This window comes from Xenopus laevis, chromosome 2S, assembly GCF_017654675.1.
Source record: "Xenopus laevis strain J_2021 chromosome 2S, Xenopus_laevis_v10.1, whole genome shotgun sequence".
Lineage (NCBI taxonomy): Eukaryota > Metazoa > Chordata > Amphibia > Anura > Pipidae > Xenopus > Xenopus laevis.
Window position 1 is genome coordinate 116733779 of NC_054374.1, and position 25634 is coordinate 116759412.

The window sequence follows — 25634 nt, forward strand, 5'->3', positions numbered from 1 at the left end:
TTTTCCCTGCCATCTGGGCTCTATAATGGGCATGCTTACCCACTACAGACATGTTTTCATGCCATCTGGGTCTTTTAGTAGCCAGATCTACAAATCGTATATCCATGTATGGGGACAACATTTTGGGGCTCGTTTATAAATTTCGCGCAACTAACTAGGTCATCAATGACAATGCCATGAGAAAACTCAATGCAGTACAAAAACACAAAAATCTGCAAGAGAGATCATTTGTAGATATATGGGACCTACTGTATTTACTAATGATTTGATTTCTCTTTTTTTTTATTCAGGAGCATATTTATCAAGGGTCGGATTTAGAGAATTGTAAGCTCCCATAAACTCAAAATTTGAAAAAAAAGACCAATCACAATTTATTGAAAAATTCAAATTTGGGCGAATAGGATCGACCTGAAAATTTGAATCAAATTCGAATCAAATAAAAAAAAACACCAATTTGGCAGGTTTTAGATGGTGAATAGTTGAATTTGAATTGTTAAAGGGACAGTTCATGATAAATTTTGAAATTCAATTTTTTTTTAACTCAAAATCGAATCTGGACTATTAACTAGTCGAATTACTCTAAAATAAATTCTAAATTCAAATCTGAAAATTCAAACTTTTAATTCGACACTTGATAAATCTGCCCGTGTTTTTTCTGTATTTTTATAAAACCTTAAAACAGTGCCAAGTAAAAGCTGTCAGAGTCCCATAGAAGTCAATGGGAGCTGCACTGATCCTACTGGACTTTTAGACTTCTAGAGGTTTTCATATTTTTTTCTCTAGTTTTTTTAGAGGTTTTAGAGATATTCATATTTTTAGATCATCATTCAACATTTTTTTTTCAGTTTGTACTTTTTATATTTGGATCTTTTAATAAATTCCTTGGAATTTGTAGTTAAATATCATTTAATCGTAGTTTGAAAAAACTCTAAAGTCACTAAAATCCGATCTTTAATAAATATGCCTCCATGTGATGTTATTTGAAAAACTAAGCATTATAAGAAGAGAGTACACATCTTCGAGTGTCTATTTGGACAAATTAATCATACATAAATAATAAACACAAGACACACATCTTTTGAATGATTTTTATTAATTTTGCATTGGTTTTCTTATATATTCTTATAATATGTATAATAATGAATGAACCTTCACTTTCTATGGTTATCCTCAGATTTCCCAGATAACAGTAAAGGGCCCATTTACTAACATTCATATTTCTATTTTTGTCATGAATCTCTAAAAATATGTCGTTTTTAAAAATTTCTCTAAAACACCATTTTCTAATTATCGAATTGCAATTTTTTTTACATATCTTGAAAAATTTGTGGTTTTCCTATATTTCCTAAAAGCTTAAAATCAGGAAAACTTTGCCAAGTAAAAGTTGCTGAGGTTCCATAGAAGTCAGTGTGAGCTGCTTTATATCAATTTCGGATTTTATTCGGTAGGAATTGTCTGAAAAACTTTTAGAGGATTTCAAGGTATTTTTAGCACATTCAATGCATTTTTCATTCATACTTTTCATAATCTGATCTTTTAAAATATTCTATGACATTTGTGGTTTTAGAGTTTGTGAGTTTAGTTGTGGTTTCAAAAACCTCTAAAACCACTAAAATTCAACTTTTAATAAAAAAGCCTCAAAGTGTAAAAAGCACAAAAACTCTAATACCAAGATCCGCCAAGTAAAAACTATCAAGGTCCTATATTATATTTTTATATTTGGAAAAAATTTGAGTTTTAAATAAAATCTGTATTTTCATATTTTTAAAATCACTAAAATGAGAATGTTGATAAATGGACCTCTAACAGATTCCACCTGATAACTAGTGCTAATAAATGATAGGTTTCAGCATAGGTTAGAGTATTATTTTAAAAGAGCACTAATTATTATTATGTTCAAAAAGAATATTTTTGAACCTTCTAAAAACATACAGCATATCTGATTGCTTGTAGACATTTATAGATGTATATACATATAAATAACAATAAATACATGAAAATGGCAAATTTAGGCTCAGTGATCTCAAAGCAAATGCTAATATCTATCATCCTCCATAGTAATATATCTACAAAATTTAGGGATGCAGCCATAGCTCAAACATCTAGGAAGGAAAACATGTGGCATTCAAAAGATGCTGGGACCACTTGAGACATAAAATACAGAATATAGCCCACAGAAAATGTACGTAGATTTAGAGTAGCTAGCAATCTACTATGCCAACAAATATATTTTAAAATATATTAAATAACTAGGTAAATTTAGATCTGAAATTTAAACTAGATTCATGTGTCATAGAATGCAAAGATCGTAGAACAACAGAGAAGTACTCGCACACCCTGGCCTTCCCGAAAGGTAGAGATCCCTGGTGCACAGCAAAATGGAGGAAACGGCAACCTCACGATCCAATGGCGACAAGAAATTCACCGGCACACAGGTAATGCAAGCAGGTTATACCTTGCTAGAAGACAGAATGCAAAGACCCATTGAATGCACTATGGAAATCAAATGACGCATATAATAAGACATTGTTTGCAGTGAAGTCTGGATAATCCTTTCCTGTTTATTGGAGGGTCTTCTCAGTTAAACTGTCATCACCGAGAGTTGACCTAAGGCAATGGGCTAAATCAGTCTAATTTAAGAAATTAATGAATGAATAAATGATTTAGTTAGTTATTTGTCTGTTTGTACAATAAAAATTTAACCTATTGGTTAGGTTGTAAATATTTTATCCCCCTCCCAAAAAAATAAAAATAAACAGACAAGAATACACAAATGTTTGTTATACAATGTTATACGGTATTATTATATTAGACTGAAGGAACATTCCAGGTTATTTAATACAGATGCGGCCACTTTGGTTTGTGTGTTTGATACAGAATAACTAAACACAGATATCCCATGTATCCCACTTAACACAGAAAACTGTATCACAGCATCCCATCTAATTAAAGCATTTACTATTGTGAACAATTGTGCTTTGGTATGCTAATGAAAAGGTTAAATGCATTAAATGAGTTAAGATGACTTTAGATAACACAGTTTCATCAATTAAGCCCGAGTCATGACACATTTAACACACAAATCCAAGTGGCTTCATCTTTATATAGTTTAATTAGATTGGAAGTGTAATTAATCTGGCCATAATTGTTGCAAAGACATCAACACAACACAAGGATTGATGAACAAACATATAATGACCCCAACAGGTTATTTTACACGTCAGACCTGTCCAAACCCATTGAGGATAACACATTTAAAAGCAGGGAAAAGAGGTTTGAAAAGTTGTATGAAAAGAATTGAGGTCAAAGCTGGTTTTTATATTTTTATTTAGCTAACATCCAAGGCCAGAAGTAGGGGTGGGCAGAAAAGGCACATGCCTAGGATGCAAAGCTTGAGGGGCGCCAGCCATTTACCTTCTGTTGTCTTGCCTACCCCTAGTCCAGCCAATGACCCCTTACTGAGCAGTCCAAGCACTCCTATGTGCTCCTTGTCATACATGCACGCCCACTTGCATGTATGCAAGCATCTATGTGCTCTTATCTGTGCGTATGCACACAATGGTGTGGGAGCCGGCCTGGCCTAGCGCTGCTAACACCTCTTTTTACATCCAAATTTGGCCTCTGATTACACTTTAGAATTCACATTAGAATTTACATAGTGTACGCTGGAATTAACTATATATTAACTATAAGTAACACAGAATGTTCCAGTGAAGGGGTCACAACAAGGGGGGAAGGGTTGTATACTGGTACTCTAATTATCTGTCTTACAAGGACTAAACATGGCGTTGCTTCAGTCTCCTTGTTTGCCCTGTTTAACTCATGATTACCTCCAATCTGTGCCTCTATGTTATCCACCTACTTAAACTGCAACTATATGGGGCAGGGCTTCCTTCCCTTGTCTCTCTTACAACATGGCATTTAAATTTTCATGTACTATATATTTATTGTTTTTATTATCCTACTTATCCTCCTTGTGTGTACTGTAGATTTTTTATGATGTAAAACAATATGATATTAATGAGCTGGAAAGAGTGCAAAGATGTGCAGCTAAACTAGTAAAGGGAATAGAACAATTAAAATATAAGCATATACAGTAAGACTGTGATGGTTGGGGTTATTTTCTCTGGATGTAATAGGCTAACAAAATATTAGAGGACATTATAGACAGATAGTAGGGAATCTTTTTTTTTTTTCACATAGAAAATGACAAAGAGCAAGAAGTCACCCGTTTAGACTTGAGGAAAAACTTTCAAGTTGGTTCTTTATGATGAGGGCAGTTTGTGGATATGCTGCTTTCATAAATTAACCTTACCTTCTTTGTGTAATGTAGATATATAATGCAGGATCATTTACAACTGCAAATTTAGTGTGCAAAGTGCAACTTTGGACACGGTTCATTATGTTTTACCCATAATTTTTCCCATAATTCCAGATAATTGCAGCCATGAGAAGACGTTGTGTCTGACATAATTACTCCAAAAATCGTCAGGATCATTTCTGGCACTATCAAAATTCCTTCTGCACGTGATTCTTTGGGGTAAGTAAGATGTGCATATTGATGCAGGGCACTCTGGGAACCACCAAAGGTAGGAAATACCACTACAGTCTAATACTTTTATAGCAAAATCTATAATCAAAAATATTCCTTGGTGAAGTTAGACAAATAGTCCTGAATGTGAGCTTTCTTCGACAGATACGTAAGAGTTAATTTCTGTGATAAAAATGTTTACTTATTTGCTGTACTTTGGGTGTCCTGTTTATTTTGTGCAAAATAAAATTCTTCTCAACTGTGATGACCTGATTGGGCAAAATGGGAGCAGCAGAAAATGCTCACTGCATCACCCTTAAACCGGCCCTGCATAGGACTTGAATTTTTAATTTGCATGACAATTCTAAATCTCCCACAAAGTGCCTCAGTGCCAATGTGATGCCCATGACTAAAAATGAATGGAGCTCTTAGCTAAACAGCATGATCATCATGACTGTTCTCTGCATTGGCTATTTTAATGCCCCATCTTTTTATGGGAAACATTAATATTTCCAAAATGCATTACGGCTCTAAATGGAGGAAACATACTTACAGTATTTTATTGACAACTTTAAAGATTGGGACTTATACTAAAGGCATTTTGTTTTTGTTTCCAAACCTTTTGTCTAAATCAAGTTAAAGTACCAACAGAAAGAAGCAGTATCTAATGATGGTACAGTATATATGCAGCATGCAAAGTTTTTTCTGGTTAACTTTTATTCATAATAATGACATTTGACTGTAGATATTACCAAGAGCTTTATTTCTTCTGTTTATTGAAAAACTTGTTCACCATTATGAGAAGTTTCTTCCTCTGAACTTTTGTTCTGCCTCCTTTTTCATTTTTAATGCAGATGTTCTCTCCCTCAGATCCTCACCTTCCTATACTAGCTGCCTTGTCTGAGGGAAAACATGCCGGCTATCAACAGAAAAACTGACAGTGTATAAAGAATCATATCCTTATGGATTTATAAAGTTTATAACTCAAATATATATTGAAACTACTTCTGTCTGCAGTGCCTGTCAAAATAGCTCCAGACAAGACATCCATACCATTTGCCTTTACTGCTCACTTTGTGAGTGAATACTGATGCCTTGTATTTCCAGCTGTAATTACTGTACACTGCTTGAATATAGTGCAGACTTGAATGTGTTTAAAGCAGCTATGCCCTCTTAAAAACAATTCTTTTTCATTTGGACTTCAGTTTTGCAAGAGCTTGTCTGTATTTGCCTTTGATATGTTAGTTTTCCCACTTTTCCCTCTTTGTATAGGGTGCTACTGCATTGTAACCTTCAGCAAACAGTACACTTATATGTATCTTATAGTCAAAATGAAAATGCCTATCATGGGTAGAATTAATCATAAGCTGTTGGTTATCCTCACATAATGCATTGACATCTTGTGGAAGGTTTAAACTCTATTTGATACAGTACTTAGCACTCCATCCAATTAAAATGCACATTTCTTGTATCCATACAGAGAGATATAGCTAGATCAGTATAGTATGCACCCAACACCTACAGTAAGCGCCTTACAAAATAAAACCTATATTAGTTTAAAGGAACATTGACATTTGTTATCTCTGTTTGTAAAAGTGATGTCAAATACTGGATCTTCAATCAGAAATAACATGAACATTATTTTGAAAGGAGATATACAGAGTTACAGTGTGTACAACAATGAGGTTACAGAGCACAGTGTAAATCTCAGTAATGCAGGACACAGTGTAAATCTAGGTTTTTCTGTATTATCAAATTCATAAAATTAAGAGAGGTCACCTCTTTTATCTAATAGAATTACAATTAAATTAAATGGATTCTGTCTTTTTATGTTGTAGTTTTTATTTCTAAAGTACACTGCAAATAATTCGCTCTACCATATAAAAATTAATTCCTAACCCAACAAATGTATTTTCTTTTTAGTTGTGATACTGGTGTGTGGGCAGCCATTTCAGGGAATTTTGCCTGGTCATGTGCTTTTAGAAATAGCCTGCAAAGGATGAAACTGCTTTCAGACAGTCTATTGTTTCTCCTACTCGATGTAACTGGAGTTGCAGTGGCACATGGATTCTAAAATGTTCTAAATAACATGTTCTAAAATCTATCAGGGAGCTGTTATCTGATTAATGTTCTGCTAATGGGCTTCTGAGGGGGAGGGAGAGGCGGTGCAATCACTCTAACTTGCAGTGCAGCAGTAAAGAGTAACTGAAGTTACATGACTGAGAGCTTCTGGGAAACTGACAATATGTATATATACATATTGTCAATATAGTTATTTCAGGGGCACATCTACCTAACATCCCCTTTAGGATATTGATTGTGGAGGTGGGTCTTGCTTAACTACATACTAATTGTTGTAGATGGTGTTACTTTGCAAAAGAGGTTTCTTAGCTTAACAAGGTTTGAGTATATATGTGTGTCTTGATCATATGCACTCCACGGGAATGGACACAGGACATAACCTGTCTTTGTGGAAGAACTGTAGTCAGAAAGTTAACCTTAAAGGAACTGCAAAACCAAAAAGTTAAAGTGTTTTAAGGTGTTACTGTTGCTACTGTTGTTACTATTCTGAAAGTTTTTTTTTAACAGTGAGAGACATAAACTTGTGAATTCTCAGTAGCTAGTCTCAGTTATGAAGATTGGCCAAATTGGGATTGTTTACGCTGGAGAAAAGGCTGTTAAGGGGGAATATGATAACTATGTATAAATATATAAGGAGATCCTATAAAATTCTATTTAATGCTTCATATACTAGCAGGTCCTTCCAGCAGAGCGGAGAGCATCCATTCTGAAGAATGGAGGTTCCTTCTAAATATTTATAAAGGGGTCTTTACAATGAGAGCTGTCAAGTTGTGCAATTCTCTGCCTGAATAAGTTACACTGGTAAATAAATTAGACAGCTTCAAGAAGGGATTGGATTACTTTTTGGCAAGTGAGAAAAAATAGAGTTATAGAAATTTTTTTCCAGCCTAAGTCAAATTGGAGAGACTACTGTTTCTACCTTTTACTTTCTGTGTGTAAGTATAAAAGGTTGAACTTAATGGACATGTGTTTACTTTAACATAAGTTAGTCTTGCCTGGTTTCTCTAATGTCTGTCTCCTACTCCTTCTTTTGTTTCCTAATCCTGTCCTGTTGCACTGGGTGCTTGTGTTTTTCATTTGTTTTGTCTGCCTGAGTGACTTTCTGATTATGACCCTTGCCCTGTCTTATCAAGTTCTTTTTCCACAGCCCACTCCTGATTTCAGCTTGTACTCTTTCAATTTTGTGTTGTTTTCTTTCAGTATTTTATTTATTTGTGTTCACCTGCTCTACCTTTGGTAACCCTTGTTTTATTGTCAAACTCCTATTTTAACAATAGCACGTCAAGTTCCTTGTGCATTCTCTGCATTTACTTCCCCAATGACTCCAGGAAATGCCTCTGATTCCCATCCTGGATAGCTTTGAGTATAATGGTACACCAGGGATGTGTAGTTTGGTAATGGTTCAAGTATAGATTTTTGTTCATATGGAGTAGGTATTTTCAAGTTGCAAATTTGGCACAGAAGAAGTGGCACAGGAAAACCACTGAGAAATAGTTTTATCTAATACGGCATTTCATTAGTGTTGAAAATTTCTTTAGCAGTGACAGATGGGACAATAAAATACCAAAAATAACATAAAAATGTGAATCAGTAGATTCAATACCCAAATCTGAATGTTGATGATTCAGCATTAACAAATTATGAATGTCAGACCATAACAACGCTAATATTAATGATTAACACAGGAAAACGTATTCTAGTAAAAGTCCATAATAATAACACGTTATCTGATAGTATGCAAAAAAATGGGATTTTGAGCATCAGAAGACATGACTGCTCCCTATAGTTGGACTAGTTTTGTTTGGCGAATTTGCGTGATTCGCGCTGAGCAAATAAATTCGTGAAACGGCCGCGGGCGCCGGCGCCAAAAACGGGCGCCGGCGTTGAAAAAACGCGCCGTTTCGCGAATTTTTCGCCGTTTTGCGAATTTCGCGAATTTTTCGGCGAAACGGCGCAAATTCGCCCATCACTATTACAAAGTTCAATATGTAGAACTGTAGTATGAATGTGGAACAGATCCAAAACGGCAGTCGAACTGCAGAAAATCCATTTATTGGGGAGTGTACAACATGTTTCGGGACAAGCCCTTTATCAAGTGTATAGGAACAAACAAAACATCCAACATTTAAATCCTATGTGACCAATCACACCTTCTGTGGGTTGTTACTTCATTTAACCCTTGTGTTAACCCTAGTCATGTGACATCTAAATACATCCATTGCTGCATAACACAATAAAATTTTCATTCATAAAAACTGTGATAAGTTAAAAACTATTCTAACATAGTTAACATTTAGTGTAAATAGTAAAAACGGTGAATAAATATTTCTTACACTTCAATATAAAAGCCATTCAGCCCAATTGATAAAAAATAATATTTGCTTGATTCTCCTTTTTTTTGGATAATTCAAAAATGTCCAAATCCGTGTATAAGTGCATTAGTGCCCATCGTCTAAATAGTACAATAAGAACATGGTGTCAATAAAACATTTACAACCAGCTTAAAATACAGGAAATTGCTCCATTCGGCCTAACCTGCAAAGATAAAGAGAAAGTGCTGAACCAGCCTATCTAAACCACTTGTTTCATAACTATGTTGCAAATTTAAATGATTACCATCAACAATTGTTTGGCAACAATAGTTGCTAACTCACTCTATGCTATTTTTGTTACATTAAGAACTCTTGCTTAGCTTTTAGATGTATTATAGTAAGACTCCTGTCTTGATGGACTCACCCATCTATGATTCGACCGACGATCCTCGGCAATGCCGTTAGCTCACTAATTATAATACCTGAGAACAACAAGATACATTATACCATTAAAGAAAGCATATCAAATTATATTGTTCATTTAACCCTTTAGGGGAGATGCATTCTAGCCGGCTAATCCATCTTGCCTCCCTTTGTAACAATAAATTGTTATGATCTCCTCCTCTAACTGGATTGGGTACCACCTCCAACACCTTCCATTTCAACTGACATGCATTGTGTTTATGCTCAAAAAAATGTCTTGATACAGGAGTATCGGAATAAGTACCAGCCTTAAAATTTCTTATGAAATATTTATTGATATGGTGGAACAGGCCAATACAGCACACAAGACAGTAAAATTTACTATGGAGGTTTCCGATACAGCAATTAATTTCCTGGATGTACAGATTAAGTTGGAAAATAATAGTCTGAGTACCAATCTGTACCGCAAGGAAATGGATAGGAATAATCTCCTACACAGGAAGAGTTTCCATAACCCCCAGACCCTTAATGCTATTCCCAAGGGACAATATATGAGGGCTCATAACAATTTATTGTTACAAAGGGAGGCAAGATGGATTAGCCGGCTAGAATGCATCTCCCCTAAAGGGTTAAATGAACAATATAATTTGATATGCTTTCTTTAATGGTATAATGTATCTTGTTGTTCTCAGGTATTATAATTAGTGAGCTAACGGCATTGCCGAGGATCGTCGGTCGAATCATAGATGGGTGAGTCCATCAAGACAGGAGTCTTACTATAATACATCTAAAAGCTAAGCAAGAGTTCTTAATGTAACAAAAATAGCATAGAGTGAGTTAGCAACTATTGTTGCCAAACAATTGTTGATGGTAATCATTTAAATTTGCAACATAGTTATGAAACAAGTGGTTTAGATAGGCTGGTTCAGCACTTTCTCTTTATCTTTGCAGGTTAGGCCGAATGGAGCAATTTCCTGTATTTTAAGCTGGTTGTAAATGTTTTATTGACACCATGTTCTTATTGTACTATTTAGACGATGGGCACTAATGCACTTATACACGGATTTGGACATTTTTGAATTATCCAAAAAAAAGGAGAATCAAGCAAATATTATTTTTTATCAATTGGGCTGAATGGCTTTTATATTGAAGTGTAAGAAATATTTATTCACCGTTTTTACTATTTACACTAAATGTTAACTATGTTAGAATAGTTTTTAACTTATCACAGTTTTTATGAATGAAAATTTTATTGTGTTATGCAGCAATGGATGTATTTAGATGTCACATGACTAGGGTTAACACAAGGGTTAAATGAAGTAACAACCCACAGAAGGTGTGATTGGTCACATAGGATTTAAATGTTGGATGTTTTGTTTGTTCCTATACCCTTGATAAAGGGCTTGTCCCGAAACATGTTGTACACTCCCCAATAAACGGATTTTCTGCAGTTCGACTGCCGTTTTGGATCTGTTCCACATTCATACTACAGTTCTACATATTGATTTGGGTTATCGGACACAGGATACCCGTGGACAGGTCTGATCTAATTATGTGGTGAGCTCCTTTCATACTAAATTGTATTACAAAGTTCAATGAAATGAAGAATCAGAAAACTTCCTTTTAAACAAACTCGAGAGCAATACCAGTGCCTCATTTTGAAAATAGTTTGCTCTGTTAATCCTCCGAACAACCACGCTCTGAATTTTTGGAAATGAGGAATATGAATTATTACTATTTAATCAATTATACAAACATTTATCTTAAAAAGCAACACAATTGTTTTGTATAAATATTTATTTGGTGTTTGCTTTGTGATTTACTTTTTTTTTTTAATATCAAGTTACAAAAGCACATAAAACTAATGCAAAACAAACTAAAGTAAATCTAGTTTCAATAGTCAGTTGTGTAGTTAGAACACTATGTAATTAATTTGTATTCATTATAGACATTTCATCAAGGCTTTGTCAGCTACAATAAAAATAAATATTGAGATTTATTTCTGCATTTTTGTGCATGTTTGTGACTGGTGTTGTAATTAAAACTGACCATGATTTTAAAGATCAGTTTGTTAGGCTAGAAAGTCAAATTTCTAGTGAAATCTGGCTAGTTTGCACACTTTGCATTGATCCAGGCCATATTAGGCAGTTTCTTTATGGATACAATAGAGCATATTATGTTATGTACCTAATGTAAGAGTGTGCAATGTATAGCTGCTATAACTACTGCCAGATAACATCTAACAACCTTCCTGTCCCATTTTTCCTTCCCAGAGGGTAAAAAACCTTAAGGAAAAACACACTGGATCTGCCATTCTAAAGCTTCTTTTAATCTAGACCTCTTTTCTCAGCAGCCATGTTATTGGTGATAAGTAGTGATGGGCAAATTTATGGCGTTTTGCTTCGCCGAAAGATTTGCAAATTTACAGAAAAATTCACAAAACGGCTAAAACTTCATGAAATGCATTGAAGTCTATGGGCGTCAAAATATTGTTGACGCAAACGACAATTTTAATACGAACGATTATTTTGTCCAAATGCATTAAAGTCAAATGGCATCCAAATAATTTTGACGCACAATTTTTATGCGGGCAACTATTCTGACGCGCAACAAGTTTTTTTTGTTGAGGTGGATTTGTTACTGCCACAGTTTAGAATTTTATTCGTTGGTGTGGAAACACAGAAATTTGGCGCAAAACCATTCCTGGTGAATTTCTGCCTATCTACGTTGGGAAGAGTGGGAGCTATCCCCACCACCTTCCACCTACACCACCCAACGCGTTTCGCTGTCAAAACAGCTTCATCAGCCAACGTAGATAGGCAGAATTGTCATGGAGGGAAGGGAGGGTACTGATGGCAACATGCCTGGGTAATGAAACTCTAATTCAGCCATTATTTAGATGAATTATTGAAATTTAGAAACGATACAACCAATGTCTCCATCCACCACCTTGCCACTCTATGCTTTGTTTTTAACTATGCGTGATTTTAAGGACATGGTCTTTGCACAGCTATGAGAGTAATATGCTGCGAGTGTGTGTATGGCTGCGCTAGCAAGTTTTTATTGGTACTTATATTAAAAGTTACATTTTAGATACATTTAGACAACAATTTCCTGAACTAGTTGGCTTGCTACAATGTAGATGAAATGGTGCTCTTATCACATTTCAATCTAATTTGTTGTAGTTTTTTTTCAAATCAGTTTAATATGTTACGCCAACCTGCGGGATATATGTTGTAGATAATTTACCTTGCTCTACATAACAGGTATGTTTTTCTACTGAATCCTGATGTTTAGCAGACTTTCCTTGTCCCATAACAGGAGCATTCACCTTCTGGCGAGTTCATCAGTTCTTACATTTATCTGTTTTTCAGTCTATTTCAGCTGTTTATCGTTTAATCTGGTCATCTCTGCATACCCTTATGGTATTTAAAAAATACAATGCAGATAATGCAGATTTAAACCACTGGATGTGAGTTCTGACAATGTGTTCAACATTACAGTCATTGCCGCTACTCCCAACCTCCCTCCTCCCAATCGCAGATTTGAAAAATTGATTCTCGTAAACCTGGGGACGGGGACAGAGGGGAATTTGCTGCTGGGGAGGGGAGCCTTTGGGGGGAGGGTGCCCTGATGTAGCAACCCTGGTGGGCCCCATGATGTAGCAACTCGGTTGGGCCCAGACCCCCCCCCCCCCTCAGTCCTTTGGGAGCTGAACAAAAGAGGGAATAATAATCAAAGACAATTAGGGGCACATTTACTAAGGGTCGAATATCGAGGGTTAATAAACCCTCGAAGTAAAATCCTACGAATTCGATTATCAAATTCGAAGGATTTACCGCAAATCCTATGAACGATGAAATCCTTCTAATCAAACGATTCGAAGGATTTTAATCGAATCGATCGATCGAAGGATTTTCCTTCGATCAAAAAAACCTTAGAAAAGTGATGGGGAAGGTCTCCATAGGCTAACATTGTACCTCGGTAGGTTTAAACTGCCGATGTATGTAGTCGAAGTTTTTTTTAAAGAGACAGTACTTCGACTATCAAATGGTCGAATAGGCGAATGGTTTTTACTTTGAATCGTTCGAATCAAAGTCATAGTCGAAGGTCGTAGTAGCCTATTCGATGGTCGAAGTGCCCAAAAAAGTACCCAAAAAAATACTTTGAAATTTTAAGTTTTATTCATTCGAATCCTTCACTCGAGCTTAGTAAATGTGCCCCTTAGGGAAAATGAATGCTAAACTGTATTATTTACTGAACAAATTGAACACATTAGTACCCAAAACATTATTGGTCAAAAGTTTAAAGACTTAGTAGTATTTTTTTTGATGTGTATTGATGTCTTCTTGATGCCATAGTTTTACATCTTAAATCAGACATAAAACACAGAGAATCCATCTTGCCAGTTAGCTTTTAGCATCTAAAAGTAAGAAACCTTGCTTGCCAGGAAGAGAGACATTGATTGCAAAAGGTGGATTGAATCAAAGTAATGAAGGTAAGTAAAATGATCTCAATGACAAGGTCTAGCAAGCTGGATTGATTCCAACAGCCTATGTGTAAAGCATGTTTTTCAGCCTGGCATGCTCTTTACTGATTTTGGATGTTGCTATTTATCTTGCCCTGAGCATATATATATATATATATATATCATTGTATAACTTTTTTGTTTGCTAAACAATAAATGACAACATATTTAGCCAATCTATACATGTAATCAGCAAGTTTAGCTCATTGGATCAGTTGTTCTCTAAGCACATTTTTTCCCTTTGAATGTATTTAACTCACTGATGTAGTTTGGGAAACAAAAATAACAATCTGCCCTAAAAGAAATACACAGTTTATTACTCAATATGCACTTATCTTCAAAGGTAGAACCAAAGGCAAAATGTCAATGCTAAGTGCTTCACCAAGCTGATTTTCGTATATAGCCTGTAGGTGAATTTACAAAAGGCTTTGCAGATTTATTGTTTCGAAATCAAAGAAACCAGACCAAAGTGCAAGCCTTATATTTAAAAAAACACAAAATATAAAAGACGCAGGGCCAACATAACACATCTGCTGCATTTACTTGAAATTCACGACAAAAAGGAAAATTCCAAAGGTAATTGACTGCATAAAAGGGGACCCAGCTCAGTTTATTAATAAAACCATTTCCAGAGATAAAAACAATTCACCTTGATAAAGTATGGCAGCTTCAGAAACTGCATTTTTTTCTCACTAATATATGCTGAATAAGGGTCATTTCAACTAATAAGGTGATGACTGTGCTATTGAAAAGTCCCTGATCATGCACGTTTGAACATTCCATACATTGTTAAGAAAGATATGTTCATTTATAATCTGTGCAAAAGCATTTACTGTTTTTTTTATTCATGTAGCAGGACAGAGATATTTTATCCTACTGTCAGGTGTGTATGGACTAATCTTCCCTTTCTGCCTGTTTACTTTCCCCATTATGATTTCTTTAATTTAAAATATCACTTTTGAGTTTTGTACAAACCATATGCATATTTTTGGCTTTTTAGCCTCTTTTGGACCATCAGAGTCTATTAGTTTTAACTGTCCTTACATATTACCGATATTCTCTCTGTATTTAAACTTCTTTTTGAGGCACTTCCCTTTTTAAAAATAAACTCCCATATTGACCTTTCAAGTAGAACTATGCTTTCTTAACATAGCTATCATTTGTCACTTGTATGTATGTATATTTTTATTTGTATAGTGCTCCTGGAGGACAAAGCACTGTACAGCAGAACTATAAATTAGTAGAACAGGGGGTGATTGCAATAGTAAATAAGGTTACAGTCGGTGTTGCTCTCAGACTTTCAGTCTCTGAAGATAATGACTCATCAGCTATTTTTCTTTTGCAGTGCTGACAGAGAAATCAAAGCCAATCGATATACATTAAACAGCTGGCAGACATGTAGCAGTGAATGTAACAGATCTTCTTATAGCTTATGGGACAAGTGTTTAGCAAAACAATGTCTACATTTTTCTTAGGTACTTGTTCCAATATTCCACTTTACACACAGGGGAGAAGAAATAACTGACACTTCACATGGAGTTCACATGATGTAACTCGTTTTATAATTACAAAATAAGATACCCAGTTACGTTTTATCAGGGAAATTAGGCTTAGTATATTAAATTAGTATAGGACAACTATAAAAAAAAGTCTTGATCAGGTCTTCAACCACCATTTTTTTGTAGAAAAAAAACCCCTCAAATTTTAAGAGATTTATTAAACCCTGATGGTGTTAAAAGTCAGAATAAAAAAGTACGACTACTCAGACCTGCCGAGTTCATGTAGAAGTCAAGGGCAGATATCCCGTTGATATTTTGAAGACATCCTCATCTGTGCTGGATTTCGTTCAGTAATCCGAAGATTTTGTGGTTTCAGGCATCAAATCCAAAAAAGTTGCAGGTTTCACATGTCAAATACAAAAGATTTGCGGTTTTTTTTAGTCTTTTCCCGCACAAGAAATTTTATTGATAAATGGTTGGGAAAGTTTTGCTGACCTTTCAGAAAATAGTGAGAACATTTTTGGATTTTTATAAATAACCCCCACGAAGTGTCAAGGGCAACAACCCACATAAACTGCAGAGAGGAGCCCTACAAATGGAAGCTCACTTAAATCATGATTAAACTTTCTTTACCCTATTTCCATAAAACTTGAAGAGAGTAAAACGTGATCACATTAGAATTGCAATAAAAATCTGAAAAATACACATCCCATTGACTTCTATAAAAGCTTGCAGGTTTAACACATTTCATACATTTTTTAATTAGAATTCTCAAGATTTTTTAAATTGATATGTTTTGAGCTCTGAAAACACTAATGAAACAAATGCCAGATATGTTATTGTATTTCACTGCTATTAATGAATGAAACTGTCCTGTTTACCAATAAAATTCGCAAAAGCCACTGAAAATTTGCTGAAAATGCCCTCTGTGGCAATGAATGGGAATTGTCACAGGTAAAACATCTGTATTGATTTTTTGAGCAATTATGCAATTGTAATTTTTTACCCATGGTGGTTCCCATTCACTGCCACGGAAGGGCATTTTCAGGCACACTGTTAACCACAGAGACAGAAATTTTCCATGGATAGTAAAGTGCCTGTGAGCCATCACCTAAAATTGTAAGCACATTTCTCAACTTTTGATTTTATAATTTTTTTTGCAAAATCTAGCATTTTCTCATTCAAGGGCATGGTGAAATTCTAACACAGATTCACATGAACATTTTTTTCCACTTTTTCCCAAAAGCGCAAATTTCGCCACCAATCTGGAAATAAAATTGCTCATCCCTATTTTCTATAACTTTTTTGAATCACAGCAAAAACATAATCTCACATTTTAATAAACCGGCCACACAATAGATGCTAAATGCTACAAAACTTTAGCTTCCAAAAATTTCCATCTTAACCTTCACCATCTGATGGTCCATTCTAAAATGTAATTCTAAAGGATAGCCTGTGAAATATTAATACAAAGCATGAAGGTAATTCTGACCTGATGTTCTATATATGGATGGAAAAAATCCATGGATGTTAACTTGACCTTGCAACTTAAAAACCATCTTTCTAAATTATTTTGTTCTCATTCTTTTACTTATAATTATTTTTCCAGATTTCTACATTTTCATGTTCGATTGTCAAACACACAGAACACACAGTAACATGGGGCAATGCTTTTGATGGCAATGATACGTGTTTGGGAGGTTTGACTATAAGTGTCATAATTAATATTCTTTACTGGGTGATGTTGTCAGAAATACAAAAAAAAAACATTTCCATCCCTTCAAATCTAGGCATTATAGACATTCTTTATAAAATACTCCTATTTCATTAATTATCTGTCTTCTTTGAACAATTAGTACATGGTACAAAGAAGAAATTCCAAGGACTACATGACATCAATATTTTCTTGGTATTTTCATTTCCTTTTCTATTTGGGAGGCTTTTATACACTGAAATGACATTCATTAGACAAAAATTATATATATAGGAACACAAGTTCTATATTGTGTTGATATTTTACCATATTTATATATCTGCTTCAGACTCAATACTGAATAGTACCAAAATACTGAATTCATGTACATTTAAACTCTTTGCTGATTTCTGCCATGTTTTAAAAAAAATTCTTTCAGCTAAAATACGGGTAAATAAAATAAATGATGCAAACAGAAATTGAGATCCATTTACCAGTAAATTAAACAAATAATGCAAACAGAAACTGAGGTGTATTTACATTCACTTTTCCTAAAATGTTTGTGCCTTGTGGCAGGTTATTTACTAAAATCTGAATTTTTCTGATTATTTAAATAAAACTAGAATCCACGATTGGACCTTATTTGTTATTAAAAAAGCATGATTTAATCGGATAGGGGGAAAACTCGATACAAACAAGAAAAACCCTGAATTGAAAATTTTTTCCTGAAAAGCGAGATTTTTGGGGTTTTTGACCGAAAAACCAAAAATAGTCCGAATTTCGTGCAGACCACAGAAACTTCCAAATAGGATAGGGTCCCATTGACTTATATACAACCTCAGCAGGTCTAATATGGCGGATTTTCAGATTCTAACTTTTTGCAACATCGGACTTTACTAAATCGCAAAAAAATTAAATTTACAAAAAAACATTTAAATTTTAAAAAAAAATTAAAAAATTGAGTTTTGCACCAAAAAGCCTGACCAAACTTAAGTAAATAACCCCCTAAATTATATGAAATACATCTTAAAACCAAATATTTCAATTCCTCGTTAAGGAATTTTGATTTCTATTTCCAACTCACAGGCAATCCCTAAAATATAATGCAATGCTCCTGTTTGCTCCTATGTTTGCTTTGTAATACGGCCAAGGTTATTGCCCAAAAGTGATTTATCATCCACATTATCTTCCCCAGAATTGATTTCCTTATTAAAACCAAAAGCTTTACCTGTAGTACACCCTGTGCAAAATTATGCAGGTAGGAGCTTGATTCTCTCCAATTTTCTTCATAATAATTCCACCTCCTATACCTGTATAAAAAATCCTTGCTGCATTAGCAAATTTTCTATACTGGTTTTGCATACAAAGGGGTGAAGAGTTCTTCGTTTGCAAAGTTGCAGTCAGTATCTAACATCTTTTTTTAATCTTATCTATTATTTGGAACAATGTTTATTGCAAAGATAATGAAATGCTTAATGCAACTGTACATTCATTTGGCAAACATTTGTTGCAGCTCATTTGTATAGTACAGTTGGGGTTGGAGTTTTGATCTCAGTTTTTTGCTTTCTACAGACTACAGTATTCATGCACTGTATGGTCTCATTCAATCTGTGATAATAAATGGATGATGTGACCTAACAGGAATGAAACCAGTCTTAGACTTGGATTCTTCTGCTTATATCTAGGAATGTACAAAACTGGTGGTTTTTAGTGATGGGCGAATTTATTCGGCAGGCGCGAATTTGCAGCGAATTGGCGCGATTCGCCGCCAGCGAATAAATTCGCGGCAAAAATTCGCTGGCGTCAAAAAAAATTTTTTCGAAAAAAACGGGCGCCGGCGTCAAAAACGAGACGCTGGCGCGATTTTGCGAATTTCGCTCGAAATTCGCTAATTTTTCGGCGAAGCGAAACGGCGCAAATTCGCCCATCACTAGTGGTTTTACTTTTGGAAAAAAAAAACAATGTCTGTTACAGGGCAGAGTGTTCAGGGCTCTGAATGCCAAGAAGACAGAGGGGGGGGGGCGGAGTGAATCAGATGGATGTTTGCCTTGGACTCCCTAAACCTTGCATCATTATTAGCAACCCTTAGCCTTCCAAAGGTATCAGAGCCCTCCCCTATTTTTCTAAGGAGCTGCCTGGGTTGTAGAATAGTGGAAAGGAGCTTATCTAACAAAGTAGGGCAATGAAAACATCTGCCATGCTATGGGCGCCAGGTTTTTACCATGCCAATTGTATGGCCACAACTCCTAATTACCATTTCCATTTCACAAAGTTTAGCAGGTTATTAAATTTTGAACACATTTCAGGGAGTTCAGGGATGTTTTATGTGCAATAACAGTTTTTCTAATAATGCTAAAATTGCCCTTTAAACTGCTAGTCTCAGTGCCCCCAATAGACTTGTTTATCTTATTAGTTACAATTGTATCTTTGCTTATCTTAAATTGTTAAATTGTTAATGTTTTAAAGTGCAGCTGCTCAATGTTCTGGGCTCTTTACCGAAAAGCTTCTTATTTTAATTAAGTTTCAGAAACGTTCTATCTTTTTCTGATGTCATTGCAGGAGATGAAAGAAAAACTCAGGACATTTCATTCAGAAACCAGGGACTGCGGGCTGAACTGTCAAAATCGGGACTGTCCCACACAAAATAGGACATGCCTTAACCTCAATGTAGTTTTGCCTTCCCATTAAGTCCAATGCATTTAGCTAAATCTTGCCTTTCCCATAACTATAACTCATATATATAAACTCATATCCAGTGACAGGTGAATTTGTCCCGTTTCGCTTAAAAATCCGCAAATCTCCCGTGATATTCGTGAAATTTGTGAAATTCTAATTTTGATGCCTCGTCAATTCATGTAAATTTTGACACCTGCATTAAAGTCAATGGGCGTCCGAATAACGTTGACACGTGACAGTTTTAATGCGACTATTCCGAGGTGCATCCAAATTTTTTGGACGCTGGTGACCACCATGTGAATTTATTCGCCGTTGGAAACTGAGAAATTGGTCACGAATTCGCGCCTGCCAAATTTATTCGCCCATCATTACTGATTTCCTATCCGGACATGTAAAACCCTGGCACTAGCTTTCAACAGCACATATTTATATATATATTCTGAGGAAAATGGCTTTTATTTTGTAAATCCATTCCTATTCCTATTACTAGAACCTTCTAAGGACCCTGACTACATTTTCTGTAACAAAAAAGATAAAATTAAAAAGCATCTTCTGGTTGAATACAGTGTAAATATTTCACCTTTGCTCTAAATCTGGATTATTCTGGATCTGTAATGATACCTTTGGATGATACATTCAGGAAAAGCTAAATCTGAGGCTTTGGGTCTGATATAATATTTCATTTGCACCGTAAGCTTTGTTTTGTTTCCCCTGTGTTGCCTGCACTGCCATCAACTTCTGTTAATTGCACACATTTTAACTCTTAATTCTGAGTAAAAAACTAATATAATTTGATCACATATTCCAAGGTTGCACCTGCGCATTTGCATTTCTTTACCTGAAATGCAAAAGATATATTGAATTCTCCAAAAAAAAACGAATGAATGTTCATGAGCAATTTTTTCTATACTTTGCACACCATGTGCGATTTATGTAGAAGTTCAGAAGTGGGACAGATTTGGGGCGGATGGGTGGCAATTTGACAAGAGTAAATGTATTTTACATTAAATATTAATGACCAGAATAGTGCAGCTTTTATTACAAAGAAAAAATGAACAGTATTTGTAAAGGTTGATAATGAGTTAATGGCATTTTTTTTTTAATCTTTGATTACGTATGATAGGAAGTAGTCTGAAGAGAATGGGTTTATAAACTGGCTCCAGCCATCTGTGGCTGTCAGACTAGGAAGGATCCTTTTCAATTAGTGCTGTAAAATAAAATACTTTTTAAAGGAAATAAACACGGCAAGAGCTAAGATTCATGCTTTCAAATATATACAAGGTTTGAATTTTTAATTAGGACTGCTAATTACAGTCATCAGAAAAAAAGAGCAGAATAGATTTTACCTTGCATTTAGCAGACAAGACTTCAACCCCAGTGTATTTTTCAATTTCATTAATATTTTATGAAAATGGCCCTTGCAACTTCAGCCTATTCCATGCCTTCAAGAAAACTGCCCTACATTACAGATTCCAATGCCTCTAAGCCATGTACATTAGGAAGATGACAAAATGCAAAACAGCATCTTGTCAGCCATTGCATCAATTGATTCTTTTACATAGTGTAAAAACAGTTGGGTGTGAGTTATAATCTTACTGACACTAACGATAAAACAAGACACTGGCTCAGAGCAGTCATTAGCTGTGTGCCAGAAATTAATGATTCTAATATTTTTGGACAAATTAACCTTAATGAACTGACCTCGTGTATAATGCTGATCTAATACACCAAAGGATAGTGAATTATTAAGTTACTGCACACAAACACACACGCATGCAAACAATATAAACGTATTAAGGGTGAATAACAAAAGCATATTATTTTAATTGATTATAACCTGTTATTTATATGATAGATTTAGAATAGAAAAATATTTTTTTTATTGAGCAAATGGTTTTAACAGGAAACCAATTATTTGACATATCCCAGTGTTTAAGGTGATTGATGGAAAGAATAGACATAACATACAATTAAATATTTTTTCTCTCCTTGGAAAATGTAGACCTAAGTAGGACTGACAATATACTGAAGAAATACACTGGGATATACAGTAGCATTAAGCAAAAATCCAAGAAAATTAGCGATTTTTTTTTATTGAAGCCAAATTTAGAGTTTAGTTCAGAAAAAAGTAAAGTAAGAGCATAAATAGTGAAGCAGTACCTGTCAAGACAGTATGCACACAGTTATTGCAACTGGCTAGCAATGTATGCTACTCTGGCCAAAAAAGAGAGATCAGAACCCTCTTTAATGTTCTCTGTCTGTCACCATGGGTTTGGTGTACCTTCTCTAAAAATGATCTGCCCCATAGCATAGAACTCCAATTACTGTCTATTAGGATTTAAGTGCATAATAATCCTAAATCTTTCTCTAACATGCCATACAATGGAATCTTCCCAATAACTTTGCTTCCATTATGAATGTGGAATATAACTTTCACCAGATTTATCACATTATTCTCTAAGTAATGCCTAAATGCGCTACTTCTGGTCATTTTTGGCTGAAGTTTCATCAGTTATAAAGGTGTTTATGAATTGTGATTAACTGTAACATGAGCATTTTTAGAAAGAATATCACACCTTTTAAAGGAGAAGGATAGCTACAAGACAGTTTATTGTCAACAGATTAGCCACAATAGTGCAAGCTAGAACGCTATATTTATTCTGAGGACTGCTTTATCATACCCGAGTAAACAGCTCTGGACACTGTCTCTGTTTGTTTAGGATGGAGGCTGCCATATAAGCTTGGTGTGACATCACTTCCTGCCTGAGTCTCTCCCTGCTCACTTACAGCTCTGAACTCAGATTTCAGCAAAGATAGGAGGAGGGAGGGGGAGAGGAGCAAACTGAGCATGCTCAAGCTCTGCCCTGGAGGTTTGCTGAAAACAGGAAGTCTGATGCAGAAGCCCCATGTGTACACAATAAAAGGAAAGAAATGCTGTGTTTCTTTAGACAGAGGACTCAGAGCAGCATTGCTTTGAGGGTTTACTGGTGTATTTATATAATATTACTTAATTTTAGCCTTTCCTTCTCCTTTAAAATATTGATATGTCCATAACCTTTAGTCGTGCAATTCCTCACTGATATCTAATATCCTTACATTTTACATTCGTGAGCACAAATTTTTCTGGTCGTAGTTTTAAAGGGCAAAACACAATTTTTTGGGAGAAAAAAAAACCTAGATTTTTTTTGTGATTTATTAAATCCCAAGGCTGCTAAAAGTTTGAATAAAAAAATACTCCATCTCAAACCTGCCAAGGTTATGTAGAATTCAATGGCAGATGTCCCTTTTACAACTGGAAGATGTCACGATCAGTGCTGGGTTTCGTACAATAATCTGATTAATTTAGAGTTTTTGGGAGTCAAATTCTAAAAAATGCACGATTCAGATTTTTTTCACAATTTCATCGCGTCTTTTCCCGCACCATATTTTATGGAGTAAATTTATTGATAAATGCAATAAAAACTTGAATGGGAGTTTGGTTTTAAGAAAATAATGAGAAATTTTTCGTATTTTAGTAGATAACTCCCTAAAAGCCTACAAGAACAGACCAATGAATTAAGGACATTTTCCTTAGGGGGTTTTATTTAAGACTAGGTGGAAAAGTGCTATATAAGGAGAAATGACTTTAGTAGATGTTGAGAACATTGTTACCTTGGATATTATACTTGTCCAAGAAACCTCTCAAAGACATTAACACAACATCATCAAGCAGGGAATTCCACAAACTCACTGTCCTCACCTTTAAGAACTACCTACACTGCTTCAAATGAAAGTTTCATTCCTTAAGTCTATTGGGTGGCTTTTGGTTCTGTACTCTTTTTGTTTACGAAAAACAGTTCTTCCACTTTCTGTCTTTAGTGTCCTCTAATGTACTTAGAGATCTTCAGCAGCAGTGTAATGACACACCAGTGCCTGACAACACCATGTAAAGGACCAGTGTCAAATTCAAAAAAAAAAAATGTTAAAGGGATGCTCAACTTTAAATTAATTAACTTTTAGTACTGTATAAATTAGAGAGTGATATTCTGAGACAATTTGCAAGTGGTTTTAATTTTCTATTATTTCAAATGTTTGAGTTATTTAGCTTTTTATTTATTCAGAGGAAGAAGGCAAATAATTCAAAAACTATAAGAAAGAAAAGAATGGAGTCCACTTGAAAAGATGCTTAGAATTATCCATACTATAACAAACTAAAGGTTAACTTTCTCTGGAAAAAAGGCGCTTGCGAGGGGACATGATTACACTTTACAAGAACATTAGAGAACATTATAGACAAATAGCAGGGGACCTTTTTACCCATAAAGTGGATCACCATACCAGAGGCCACCCCTTTAGACTAGAAGAAAAGAACTTTCATTTGAAGCAACGTAGGGGGTTCTTCACAGTCAGGACAGTGAGGTTGTGGAATGCACTGCCGGGTGATGTTGTGATGGCTGATTCAGTTAATGCCTTTAAGAATGGCTTGGATGACTTTTTGGACAGACAGAATATCAAACGCTATTGTGATACTAAACTCTATAGTTAGTATAGATATGGGTATATAGAATTTATGTGAAAGTATGGAGGGGTGTGTGTATGGATGATGCGTTTTCATTTGGAGGGGTTGAACTTGATGGACTTTGTCTTTTTTCAACCCGATTTAACTATGTAACTATGTAACTTAAAGTTAAACCTCACCTTTAAAGACATCAGTTCAATGCCCAATAATAGGCCTTAGTTTTGTAAGTTCCTGGGTGCTCTGCTATTGCTGATTTACTGGTTCCTGACTTTCCCGACTGTCTCTGATAACTCTGCCAGCCTTGACATGCCTGAATTCTGGCCAAGAGACTCTTTAAACGCTTTAACACTTGACTTTTAAAAACTTGTATTATCTGAATCACCCTGCTACATATACATATATACATATATATACCTGTATTCATAGGGTGGCACTTCAAAATGATACCCAGGTTCAAGGTAAAAGCACACGCTTTTCAAAAAAGACCAACCTCACTGGCATTCTTATTTTTCCAGTGAGCACAATGCAGTAATCATCTTCCCTCTTCTTCCCAGTTGAGCATGAGGAGTTGCACGGTAAGCCAAATTTTTGAAAACAGCCATCTTTTTCAATCTACTACTCATGTGTAAGCCCCAGGATTTTGAAGAAAGAAGAAGCAGTAGAAGATAATTTCTCCATAGTGCTCACTGAGAAGAATCCTGGGCCAATGCAATTTTCTGCTAACAAGACTTCGGCCTGGGGGTATCAGGCAAGTGATCACAGTCACTTGGTGGTGCCTAATTTTTGGCATCCCCAAGTGATTTTGACTTTCCTTCTTCTTTAATGAATGGGATTTAATGCACAATTCATAATGCAAGAGTGAAACTCCCCTATAATTGTAAATGACCCCTTATGTCACTTTTAATATCAGAGTTTGAAACCCCATCCCTACATCATATACATTGGACTGGTCTTAAATAGGTACCAACTATTTAGGAATATGAATTATTAAAAATCTCCCTGGACAAATAAGCCCTCTCCCTTATATCACTTATTTTAATCATTATCATGTATTGTTCTAGATTATCAATTGTTGTTTTTATTTCACTTAAAGATTGGTTATTTTATGACATAAGTTCTTCATTGGTTGATTATTGTTGTTTTCGTTTGTTTTCAGTATTTTCAATGTACATTATTTAGTCTATTGAAGTGACTGTGCTGAGTGTACACTTTTTTAAGGAAATTATTTCTACTTATAATTAATTATCTGAACATGGTATACATAAGAATATTGATGCAAACAAAAGTAGTCAAAGGCATGCTAAACACAGTAGAAAGTGATTACCATTCCTGCTAAGGTAAAGATTTGGGGACTTAAAGTATGCATTTTTTTTTTAATTTTCCTAAAAAAAT

The 25634-nt window shown here is 35.0% G+C and overlaps 2 long non-coding RNA genes across 2 annotated transcripts in view; one reads left to right on the plus strand and one right to left on the minus strand.

Moving 5' to 3' along the window:
- LOC121400664 overlaps positions 1-25634 on the minus strand; it is a 138680-nt gene that overhangs the window by 104050 nt on the left and 8996 nt on the right. The window lies entirely within an intron of this gene.
- Positions 2394-6361, plus strand: LOC121400665. Its single transcript, XR_005965889.1, has 3 exons — positions 2394-2435; positions 4436-4540; positions 5402-6361. It is a non-coding gene; the product is annotated as an uncharacterized LOC121400665 (long non-coding RNA).